The sequence below is a fragment of the Sciurus carolinensis genome, chromosome 2, assembly GCF_902686445.1.
Source record: "Sciurus carolinensis chromosome 2, mSciCar1.2, whole genome shotgun sequence".
In the NCBI taxonomy this organism is placed as follows: domain Eukaryota; kingdom Metazoa; phylum Chordata; class Mammalia; order Rodentia; family Sciuridae; genus Sciurus; species Sciurus carolinensis.
This window is the reverse complement of record NC_062214.1, coordinates 115,372,019-115,384,737: the sequence shown is the minus strand read 5'-3', so window position 1 is coordinate 115,384,737 and position 12,719 is coordinate 115,372,019. Positions and strand designations below refer to the sequence as shown.

The window sequence follows — 12,719 nt, the reverse complement described above, 5'->3', positions numbered from 1 at the left end:
CCCAGTTGCTTGTCAGGCTGCAGATGTGGCTTAGGAATAGAATGCTTGCCTTGCTTATATAGGACCTTGGGTTTGATCCCCAGTACCAGTCCCCCTAAAAAAACCAAAATAACAAGAAGTAGAGACTTGCTTATTGGTTAGATCAAGTAACTCCACATTCCTGAATACACAGCTAAAATTTTAGAAATTTGGGTATAATATTTACAATCTTTTGCCATAACCACATAGTACCACATATGCTAATAATAAAATTTATTATATTAATTTTTTTGTCTTAATTTTATTTTTATAATTCAGAAAAAGAAAGGATAATATTAGAGCTCAGAACACTTACGGACACTGATTGTATTGATTCATTCTCAGGTTGGTTGAATCTTAGTTTTGAAAACTTTATTTTTAGGAAGTCTATAGAAAGTGAACTTTTAGAGTCCTGTAAACAGTAGCATAAGTTTTTATTGACACACCACACTAATCATACCTTGACTGGGTGTAGTAAACTTGAACCTTGTTCTTTTCCCTCAAAATGTTTTATCCATTACTACACTGTCTTCTATCATTTTTTCTTGGAGAAGAAAAATCTGAGTCTAGCTGGATTTTCTTCATATTGATGTTTGTTTGGAATATGTTCTTAATGATGCTTATGTGATTCTTTCTATTCTTGAAATATAAAGTATCACCATGTTATTTCAGATGCCACTGTAGTTGCTAATTCCACCTGTGATTTGACTAATTTCTTAAAATTATTTGGGTTTTTCTTTTGCTCAGAATATTTCAGATTACTGTTAAAACTGAGTGTTGTAGTCTCTTTAAGGAAACACCTCATAAATGTGTCATGCTTTCTATGTTCTTTCCTCTCCATCAGGCTTCCTCTCTCCATTTAAACCCGTGACATTTTTTCTTTGCATCTGTACATAGCATATCAAGTTTGTTCATATTGTTGATTTGCATTATTTGCCTCATATTTTCTTTTTCACTGTGGAAAAAAAAAGAATAGATTGTCTTGACATCAAAACTTACAAAACAGTACATAATCATTAAAGATGAGAGTGGATTGCACGGTAGTAAAATCGTTTCATGTGCCTATACCAGAGATAAGCACTCTTGTCTTTAGGATATATAGCATTAGATATTTTCAGCATTTTTCTAAAGATCCATTGTATCATATTGCTTCTGATTTTGAATTTCCCCAAAATGATTAAAAAAAAAAAAAAAAAAAGCCCTATAAGAAAGCCTCAAATTTAACTCTAGTGTATTTGGGTACCTAAAAATTGCTCTAACAGTGGAGGGACTATAAGTAGGACTTGGATTTTTGAGTAGTCTTCTCTTTCATTTGGCAATTTATTCATTCCTTAGCATTTTATTTTTGAGTAGCTCTCTTGTATACGGAAACTTCAGAGTGATAAGAGAAATATTTCTGCTTTTAAGTTTGCCAAATTCCCTGATACAGTTTGTTAGCTCACCATGTGAACCAAGCATTCTTAAAGGGTGTATTGCACAAATAGATACACAGTAAACCTGTAGCATTAAAATTTCATTGGTGGATGCGGGGAGTGAAACATAGAAAAACAAAATGTCTAAAATTCTTAGGTGGGCCGTAATGAAAAAATGTTTAAGAAATGTCTATATAGACTGAATTGGGGCTACTTAAAGCTGAACTTGGAACCTGAAACCTTGTAACTTTACAACTAGTAATAAATTTGTAAGACTTTTCCTTATCTTCTTGGAGTGATCTACCATGAGCCTAATTCTTCCCATATGTAAAAGCCCCCAGATATTTAAAGACAATATTGAAAAAATATACCTTTTTTCCCCCTACATTGTGTCAAACATTACTTTTTCAGATTTTTTTTAAATGTGGCATGGCTGTAGATTTTAGCATTCTGAGCAATCTCTTATAAACAGGTTACAATAATATTTAATATTTAATTAAGTACCAAGTGATTGACAGACAATAGGAGTTCTCTCAATTCCATTTTATTTGGGAGAAGAGGGCAAATGAATTAGAAAATTGAAGAATAACTTTAATGGAGGAACTGAGAATTTAATTGGGCTTGGAAGTTTCAGTCCAGAGAAAGATGAGGAAGAGCATTCCACTTTTGGAAGAGGATTGGGGGTTTAGAGCAAGAATCAACTATGGTCATGGCATTAACCAGGTACCCAGTAAATGTTCATTGATTAAGGTTTGAAGGCATAAGTGGCCGTAAAGCTGCAAGTTGCCTGAGATTCTGATCAGTGACTACTCAGTCCTTACATAATACTTCCATATTTGATGATTTTAGTTTTAAGTTATTTCTTCTATGATTATGTGCTAGTTAGAGAGCAGAATCTAATTTGTCCCTGTAGGATTCCCTAATGTTAAAAGATACTTCTTATTTGGATAGCCAAATGGAATCAAACAGCTTTAAATGTCACACAAAAGGCTCCTATTGGCCAAGGCAATATTGCAGTTGTCCAGGAAAGACACTGCCAGGTCAACCCCCATGGAGATGTAGTTTGAGACCTCATGACCTTGATGTACAAAGGCCTTAAACCAGCATTTGAAGAAGAGATTAAATACCCACTGGTATTTAGGCTTTGTCTTCTGGGAACTTAGTCTCTGGAGCAGCCACACACAGAAAGACAAAACTCCTGGTGTGCCTTGGGAGTGTTTCCAACAGCAGGTGCCTTCTCTATCGAGCAGTTCAAACACAAGGAGTATTTTTCTTCGGTGAAGGGAGAACTGAGTTCTAACGCCACAGTTCTGACTACGCTTCACATCTTTATTCCTGTTTTGTCTTTCTCTCACTTATCCTTTCTTCTGTTCTGTCTGCTGCCGTCCAATATACAGTCAGCCCATGCTGGTTCACTTACCATGCTCAATGTGTGATCTTGAATTAGGGATCCCAACTATATATGATCTTGTCTCTGTTTTATTTCAGGTATAATCTAGTCAAAAGGCATCCTTTGTGGTGGTTAGGACTTCTTAGGGTCCTGAGAACACAGGTGATATACCTGCTCACTTGTCTCAATGTCTTCTAGCAGTCACCGACTACATATCTGACCTTACACTAAGAAAAGCAAGCATTATAAAAATGGATCTGATGTCAGTGATTCTTGGGGAGGTCTTCTTGCTTGATTGCTGGTGCTTGAAATGCCCTTAACTAGAAAGAAGAATCTTTCTATTATGTGGTTATAGACAAGACATAAATTATGACCCCAACCCCCAGAGGGATAGCACATTAACCTAACACACAGATAGAAAGGACTTTTACCAAATTCTCTGCAAAGAACAGCTTTGATAATGAACTGTACACTGAGTGCCACTAAAGGGTATGTATGGCTGTGTGTATAAGAAGGAATAATCTGGCATTGCCAGAATTTGCTTGTTGAGCAGATTAACTTCTGTCTGTCTCTCTAAGGCTGTGGTAATATGTACCTGAAAAGAACAGGTCCTGACTTCATACACACTTCACAAAGTCTTTCTTTTTAACCCACTTAACAAAAGACAATAATGCTATGCTTATTGATAATGCAGTGTTGGAAGGCAGAAGGCAGACACACCATCATCTAACAACAGCTAAAATAACAGTAGCAATCATAACAGCCACACCATCATCTAACAACAGCTAAAATAACAGTAGCAATCATAACAGCCCAAGTGCTTTACATTGTCCATTTAATTTCATCTTCACAACAGCTCTGCAAGGTAGGCACTGATGTTATTCTCTTTTACTGACATACTGACATGGGGATTGATAATCAAAGACATTAATTAACTTGTCGAGATAACATGACTGGTAGGTGAAAAGATCCAGCCTCAAACAAGTCTGTCTGGTTCTTGACTTGTGTCATGTTCCTCTCTGCTTGAAAGTGTTTACTGCATTGCTTTCTGATCTCACCTTTCTTCTAGAAGTCATATTTTTCCTCTTTTGAGGAGATGTAAATAAAAATCATCATCTTGTTATGTTATTTCTAAGGTTTTGTCCTAAGAGGTCTTATGAGTCTTCCTAATTCTCTTGGGATGATTGTTCTCGGAACTCACCATTTCAAGAACTCCAAGCAGACCCCAGTGGGGCTTACATGGTGAGAAACCAGGGCCCCTTCCCCACAGGTCCAGCCATGCGGAAAAAGTGATCACTGTGGAAGTGATCTTCTCTTACCCAGAAGACTCATGCCACTGATAACCATGCAGAATTAAAGCTGTCTTTGTTGAACCTAGCCGATGTTGCCAAAGAAAGAGCATGTTGAGAAATTGTTGCTTAGGTGCCTCTCCAAAGAACAGTGAGGGTAACATTTGAGAATCCAATGGAACTGAATCTCAAACCCATTGGAATAAATTATTTTGCTTTTCAGGCTTGATGATCAGCATAGGACTTTGGCCCAAGACACAATGGCAGTCTTTAGAGGAATTAGGGCAACAATTAATTTTATAGCAATTGATCACCATTCTTCTTGTGGCCAGCAGCCTTGCAGGAGAGGTCTTTAGAGGTGATTGGCATGATTATCCACATTGCTGCCACCCACTTTTTTCTCTATTTGTGGCTTCAACTTCTTGAAGGGACCTTTTCTTTATATACTTGTACAATTCTAACTTCAAAATAGTTACATACAAACACTCTCTTACTGTCTTCCTTTGAGTTAGTGATTTACTGTAGTAGTGTGTTTTGATTCCTTGCTTATTATTTTTGGTTTGCCTTTTATAGATTTTTGCTTTGTGGTTACCATGAAGAGTACCAAAAATTATTTTGATTATATGTAGCAAGCTATTTTGAAATGATAGCAGCTTTAACATGGTCATAAAGTGAACAGCAAAAGCAAAAAACAGGGTGGGAGGGGAATGTATGCCAATAAGAAAACTCTACATTTGTACTTCATTCATCTCCCTATTTTTAAGTTTTTATATTTTTGATATCCCACTTTATATCTTACTATATTACCTATCATAACATATTAACATAGTTACCATTTTAATAAAGCTTTGTTTTTTAATATTCTTTCTAAAATATGAACTTTAATACTGCCTTCCTTGCAGTATTAAAGCATTCTGAGTTTGTTTTATAATTATGCCTCCCATTGAGTTTCATCCCTTTCCATATTTTCTTATTTTTTTGGTGGGTACTGGGGATGGAACCCAGGGGCACTTTACTACCATGCTACATCCCCAGTCCTTTTTATTTTTATATATTTATCTTTTGTTTTGAGACAGGGTCTTATGAAGTTGCTGAGGCTGACCTGGAACTTGGAATCCTCCTCCTTTAGCTTCCTGAGTCACTGGGATTACAGGTGTGCACCACCATGCCCAGATCATTGTCTCTTTTTTTTCAGTTCGAAGATCTTCCTTCAGCATTTCTTGTAGGCCAGGTCTGGTAGAGATATAGTCTCTCAGCTTTTTTTGGTATGGGAATGTCTTTATCTGGCCTTCATTTTTAAAGGATAGTTTTACTGGGTACAGTATTCTCAGTTAACATTTTTCATTCAGTGAACATCTCGTGCCACTCTTCTGGAGCCCTGGAAGGTTTCTGCCAAGAAGTCTGCTATCAGGCGAATTGGGACACTCCTTTGTGTTACATGTTTCTTTTCTCTTCCAACCTTGAGAACCTTCTTTTCTTTCACTATGAGGGATTGATTATAATATGTCTTGGAGTCAACTTGATTGAATCAAATCTTATAGGTGATCTTTGACCTTCCTGTACCTGGAAATCTGTATCCTTCTCTAGGTTTGAGAAACCCTGTTATTGTTTCTTTGAATAAGCTTTCTATTCCTTTGGCATCCTCAAGTCCCTCCTGAGCCCAAATAACCTGTATATATGCTCTTTTAATACTGCCCCAAATTTCCTGTAAACTTTGTTCATTCTCTTCATTCTTTTTCTTTTCTCCTCCAGCTGTGTATTTTTAAATGGTCTATCTTTGAGCTCACTAATTATTCTTTCTGTTTGATCTCTCCTGCTATTGATGACTTCAAACAAAAACAGGAAACAAATTTTCCCCTGAACTATTAGTTCAAGAGTCTTCAAAAACTTCAGCAACATAGCAAGATGAGTTTTTGTTTAGTCCATATTTCCATGACAAACACCCAGAAATGCTAGAAAAGAAATTAAAAGTTTTTTTTAAAAAAATATAGCCAAGTACAAACAAAATAAATTAAATCTTGGGTGTCAAAAATTGAAAGAGAATCTTTATCCAGAGTAATAAACAGGGATTACCTTCAAATGTAAACATGAGGGTATGGTGCTTTTATTTTTGGCTCTTTGGAAGGACAGATGTGTAGCCAGGAGCTGGAATAGAGCCTTCCCATATAGGTCAAACTATGAAAAAAGGACTAGAAAAATTCTGCTTTTCTGAAGAAGATGATAAGGAACCTTGCATTATGGAGTCTTAGGGAAAAAGAGAAAAATTATAAAGAGGTCAGCACCATTTGTGAGTTTGCATTCATATTTGTGTTCTTATTTATTGCAGGAAAGTCTAAGCTAAGAAATTAACAATAAAACTGGTCTCTACAAAAGTAAAAATGAGTCTACTATATCATAGCTACTTTCATAGTACATGGTAACCAAATAATTCTTGCTGAAAATAAGTTCACAGTAAAAATTTACATATCAAGGAAGGAGGTAACCAACTACCATGGTGAAAGATACATAGGTAGGTAGGCAGGCAGGCAGGCAGATAGGTAGGTAGTAGATGATATATAGAGAGAAATCACATACCATCAGATATTAATGTCATCCAGAAACTGTCTCACAAATTAACCCAGAATCACTTTTCACTGAGTGTCTGTACATCCCTGGACTAGTCAAGTTGAAAAATAAACATCATAGAGACTAATTGGGGACTTGTCTTATAAACAAGATGATTAAACAAAAATAATAGACACAGTAGCATGAAGGCCAATTGGGATGTGAGGCTTCCTGATGGGAGTGAGTGCTTCCTAAATTCCTTATGTGCAGAATGATGAAGATTAGATATTGATTCTATTTAAAATTTTTTTGAGAGGACTTCTGAAGAAACATACAAAAGAATATATTACTTTCAAGGGAATTAAGGGAGAAAGAATGAATAAAGATTAATTAGAAAGTAGAAAAGAAGAAAGAGGAGGAAAGAATGGATAGAGAATGTAAAAAAAGGAACAGAGATAAGTCTGAATGTGTCTGTTACAATGAATATAAATGGATTAAAGTCACTTCTTAAAAAGATTGGATTTTAATCTTACTGAATGCTGTTTATAAGAGTCATACCTAAGACACATTAATAATAAATTTTAAGATAAATGAAACATCAGGTGCAGATACTATCCAAAAGAAAAATGGTACAACAGTATTACCACTCGATAACATCAAATCTAAGAAAAAATTTCATTAAAGAGTCATGACTTGCTGCCAAAAGATATACTTACCAAGAATTATATGTATAGCAGTCAAAGTATAGCCTCCAAATAGAGAAAGCAAGTGTTGGGAGAATTATAAGGAGAGACTGACAAGTTCAGAATAGGAGTAGATGATTACTTCATATCTAATTTGGAAAAATAAGGATGCAGAAGATTTGAATAATACAATTAAAAACTTGACCTAATAGACATATGAGAATTTTATACCTTAAAAATAGGAATTACAGTTTTTTAAAAACATTTTAAAAATTTGTTACATAAAAAAGCACAGAGGAAGTCAAACATACCCCATATTAATATAAATACCACAAATTAGAAATGGCAAAAATTTAAATAAGTTTTTAAGTAATTTGTGCGTCAAAGATGAAGTAATAATGAAAACTACAAAATATTTGTAAATAAATGATAATAAAACTTGTAGCATGTAATTAAAGCAGAATTTATAGGAAAAATTATAGTTTTGAAAAATACGTTAAAGAATTGAACATTATTATGAAAATAGTAATAAAAATATAATGTACTCAACTCAAAGTAGAAAACAGGATAATAATAAGAAAAGATAAATTAAATGGAATTGGAAGAAATGGCACAGTAGAAAGACTCAACAAAGCCAAATTTTGGGTTCTTGAAAATACTAGGAAAATTCTTGATAATCGCCATTCTAATTAGGGTGAGATGGAATCTTAGGGTGGTTTTGATTTGCATTTCTCTTATTACTAGAGGTGTTGAACATTTTTCCATATGTTTGTTGATTGCTTGTACATCTTCTTCTGTGAAGTGTCTATTCATTTCCTTAGCCCATTTGTCGATTGGATTATTTGCATTCTTGGTATAGAGTTTTTTGAGTTCTTTATAGATTCTGGAGATTAGTGCTGTATCTGAAGTATGATTTGCAAAGATTTTCTCCCACTCTGTAGACTCTTTCTTCGCATTGCTGATAGTTTCCTTTGCTGAGAGAAAGCTTTTTAGTTTGAATCTATCCCAGTTATTGATTCTTGCTTTTATTTCTTGTGCTATGGGAGTCCTGTTGAGGAAGTCTGGTCCGAAGCCGACATGTTGAAGCTCTGGACCTACTTTTTCTTCTATAAGATGCACGGTCTCTGGTCTGATTCCGAGGTCCTTAATCCATTTTGAGTTTAGTTTCGTGCATGGTGAGAGATATGGGTTTAGTTTCATTCTGTTGCATATGGATTTCCAATTCTCCCAGCACCATTTGTTGAAGAGGCTATCTTTTCTCCATTGCATATTTTTGGCCCCTTTGTCTAGTATGAGAAAATTGTATTTATTTGGGTTTGTGTCCGTGTCCTCTATTCTGTACCATTGATCCACCTTTCTATTTTGGTACCAATACCATGCCGTTTTTTTTACTATTGCTTTGTAGTAGAGTTGAAGATCTGGTATTGCGATACCCCCTGCTTCACTCTTTCTGCCAAGGATTGCTTTAGCTATTCTGGGTTTTTTATTCTTCCAGATGAATTTCATAATTGCTTGCTCTATTTCTGTAAGGTACATCATTGGGATTTTATTTGGAATTGCATTGAATCTGTATAGAACTTTTGGTAGTATGGCCATTTTGACAATATTAATTCTTCCTATCCAAGAACATGGGAGATCTTTCCATCTTCTGAGGTTTTCTTTAATTTCTTTCTTTAGTGTTCTGTAGTTCTCATTGTAGAGGTCTTTCACCTCTTTTGTGAGATTGATTCCCAAGTATTTTATTTTTTTCGATGCTATTGTGAATGGGGTAGTTTTCCTAATTCTCTTTTTGAAGATTCATCACTTATGTATAAAAATGCCTTAGATTTATGTGCATTGATCTTATATCCCGCTACTTTACTGAATTCACTTATGAGATCTGAAAGTTTTCTGGTGGAATTTCCTGGTTCCTCGAAGTATATAATCATATCATCAGCAAAGAGGGATAGTTTGAGTTCTTCTTTTCCTATTTGTATCCCTTTAACAGGTGTTGGCAAAGATGTGGGGAGAAAGGTACACTCATACATTGCTGGTGGGGCTGCAAATTAGTGCAGCCACTCTGGAAAGCAGTGTGGAGATTCCTTAGAAAACTTGGAATGGAACCACCATTTGACCCAGCATTCCCAGTCCTCGGCCTATATCCAAAGGACTTAAAATCAGCATACTACAGAGATACAGCCACATCAATGTTCATAGCTGCTCAGTTCACAATAGCCAGATTGTGGAACCAACCTAGATGTCCTTCAATTGATGAATGGATAAAGAAACTGTGGTATATATATATAATGGAATATTACTCAGCCATAAAGAATGATAAAATTATGGCATTTGCAGGCAAATGGATGAAATTGGAGAATATCATGCTAAGTGAGATAAGCCAATCTCAAAAAACTAAAGGACGAATGATATCGCTAATGAGTGGATGATGACACATAATGGGGGATGGGAGGGGTTAGTGTTAGGGTTAGAGTTAGAGTTAGGGAGGGGGGCAAGAATGGAGGAAGGAAGGACTGTATAGAGGGAAAAGAGGGGTGGGAGGGGTGGGGGAGGAAGGGAAAAAATAACAGAATGAATCAAACAACATTACCCTATGTAAATGTATGATTACACAAATGGTATGCCTTTACGCCATGTACAGAGAAACAACATGTATCCCATTTGTTTACAATTAAAAAAAAATACTTTAAAAAAAAAAAAAGAAAATACTAGGAAAATAATTCAACCTTCTAGCAATATTGATTGAAAAAAAAGGTTTGCACGATATTAGACCACCTAAAGTAGATTGATTGAAGATCCGGAAGTTAAATTAGGGTGGTGGGTGCATGCTTATTATATTAGGCTCATGGGTGGTGGGTGCATGTTTATTATATTAGGTTCATGACTTCTTCATATTAGAAATATTTCACAATTAAAACATTGTAATCTTAGGCATTATGTTTTAGTTCATGTATTAGCTATTGTCTGTCTTCTGTAGCATGATTTAATAGATACCAGTTTTCTTCTTGCAGATCTAACTCCAAGTGACTCACATTCCTTCTGTGTATATGCTCGTTAGAAATGAGAAATCCAGTCAGTTGAAGCAGTGTCAAGGCAAAGTGTGAAAGCAACAGAGTACGAGTGTTTCTAGCAAAAGTAGAGAGAACCGGACTCCTGTCCCTGTGTGGTCAACAAGAGCTGAATGCAATTTGATCAACAGCTTAGGGACAGGTACCATGAAAGGCATTCTGTCCCCAGCTACTCCAAGATTGCTTAGTAATTGAGTTACCTCGGATGGCATCATCACTTCCTACAGATGAAGACACTAGAGTTGAGAGTCTGCCTTTACTTGTCCTGTAGATGTTATCATTCATCCCTTAGAGTTAGCATTTCCTAAGTTTCAGAATATGTGAGTAAAAGTATGTTTGCACTCTCTGGCCAGATCTGAGACACCAGCAGTGTTTTATGAAGACCGAGTGGAAAGAATTACATGTGGAAGGAAGGCAAGCCCTGGGTCTGCAGTGGAGTCCTGGACTTTGTAGTAGAGCTTTCTCTCCTGCTCTAAAAAATGCCAGATTGCAACAAGAAAAAAGACATGTTATTAAATTGAAAGTGTATGTGTACTCAATATGTAGTTTTTACCATTCCATTTAAATCAACTAACTTTCTTTCATTGGAATAATATCCTATTCAATGAATTTGAACTATTTTTAAAAATTTATTGGTTACAATTCTTATTCCTGATAAGCAGCACACTATTCTAAAATTTATATTGTGAGGAAAATTATGTCATCGGTTTCTTTTGATAGTTCCTTTTCTTCCCTCAAATGTCCGAATTTTTTTATGTCTTAGGATAGTATCCCTATTCTTTTTTAGTTTAAAGATTTTAGCAATGAATTTGCATATACTTTGTCTTGAGGTCAGTAATTTTCCATAGGATAGCACTTCAGAACATGCTGTCTGACCATTTAAATATTAATAATCTCTTCCTTACATGGTGTGAGAATTTGCAGTATAGCACCTTAGCCATGGTTAGGTATATTTGGAGAAGGTGCTAGTATTTCCTTGAGTCCCTTGAGTAGCCTCAGAGAAGGTGACTAAATGTGTGAATAATTGCTTGATCTCCTCCCACAGGCCAGGCCTTAGAATTAGGTTGGAGAAACAAAGCACGTTTACCAGGCGCATTATTGTCTCTTTAATACTATTGCTGCCATAATTTGTTCCTTTGTAAGATGATGTGCTTCTTCATATTCTCAATACTTGTACCATTTATCCATGGTAATTTCTTTGAAAAGTAGTTGGTTACAGCCTAAGTTTATGCATACAAATGTATAAGTCTGATTTGTTTCTTAGTATTACTTAAATTTAACAAAATGGTGTCCAGAGACTCACATTACAACCCTTTTTGTTAACTTGAATAATATCATCATTTCCTATAGATGAAGACACGAGTAGTGTTTGCATTACCTGCCCAGGTTACACATTTGGAAGTAGAAATAGGAGTGGGTAGGATGACTGGTGGGGCTGTTTTTGTGATTTGATATGGCCTCTCTAAGTGCAGAGCAAGCACATGTTTACAAATGACTGTTAAGTACACAAGTGTTGCTATAAGTATGTAGTCATGTTTTTGATGGTAGGCAATAATTTAAAATTTTTTGCTTTATTTTGTTTTTAAAGACAGTGCTGTACTTACATAAGATGTAATTTCCTTATTTCTTTCCACAATATTTCCTAGTATTTATCATATCTACCAGTGTTCTTATGTCAGGGAACTTGATAAAGAACATAATAATAAACTGTTAGAACAAAAATCAGCTCAGAATTTGAATGATAGAGATTTGTGATCTGTGTTCATTTTCTTAACTTAGATAATTATGCAATATGCTTTTCAGTTTGTGCTTATATGGGTCAGACCCTAAACCATTTTGTTAAATATTGGGTAAAGATGCCTCTGTAAGACTTTGATAGAATTGATTCCTACCTTCAGTTTAGAGACTTGCCTTCCATCCCTATAATAAGAGGAACTCTGACCACCTGGGCTGCTACATGCCCACTGTGAGCCAAATGACAGGGTCTCTGACCTTGCTTTTCAGAGGATGTCACCTCACATAACATCCTTCACTAGATACCTTCCTTAGTGCTTCTCTGTACATCCCTGTGAGTTTAACTTAATTTGCAAGTGGATGAGGCGTATTTTAGGTGGAAAATTTGCGTACATATAAAACGTATACACACACAGTGGACACTCTGTAGCCATAGACTGCATATCCATGGTTTTAAGCAATCACTGATGAAAATAAGTGAGGTAATAAATTGCATCTTTGCTGAGATGTGAATTTTTTTCTTGTCATTTTTTCCTACACAATACAGTATGACAACTATTTACACAGCATTTACATTGTATTAG

The 12,719-nt window shown here is 35.5% G+C and overlaps 1 protein-coding gene across 7 annotated transcripts in view; it reads left to right on the top strand.

Annotated features, from left to right (window-relative positions):
* The window catches only part of Cdin1 (CDAN1 interacting nuclease 1), a 220,018-nt gene that overhangs the window by 90,092 nt on the left and 117,207 nt on the right, over positions 1-12,719 (top strand). The window lies entirely within an intron of this gene.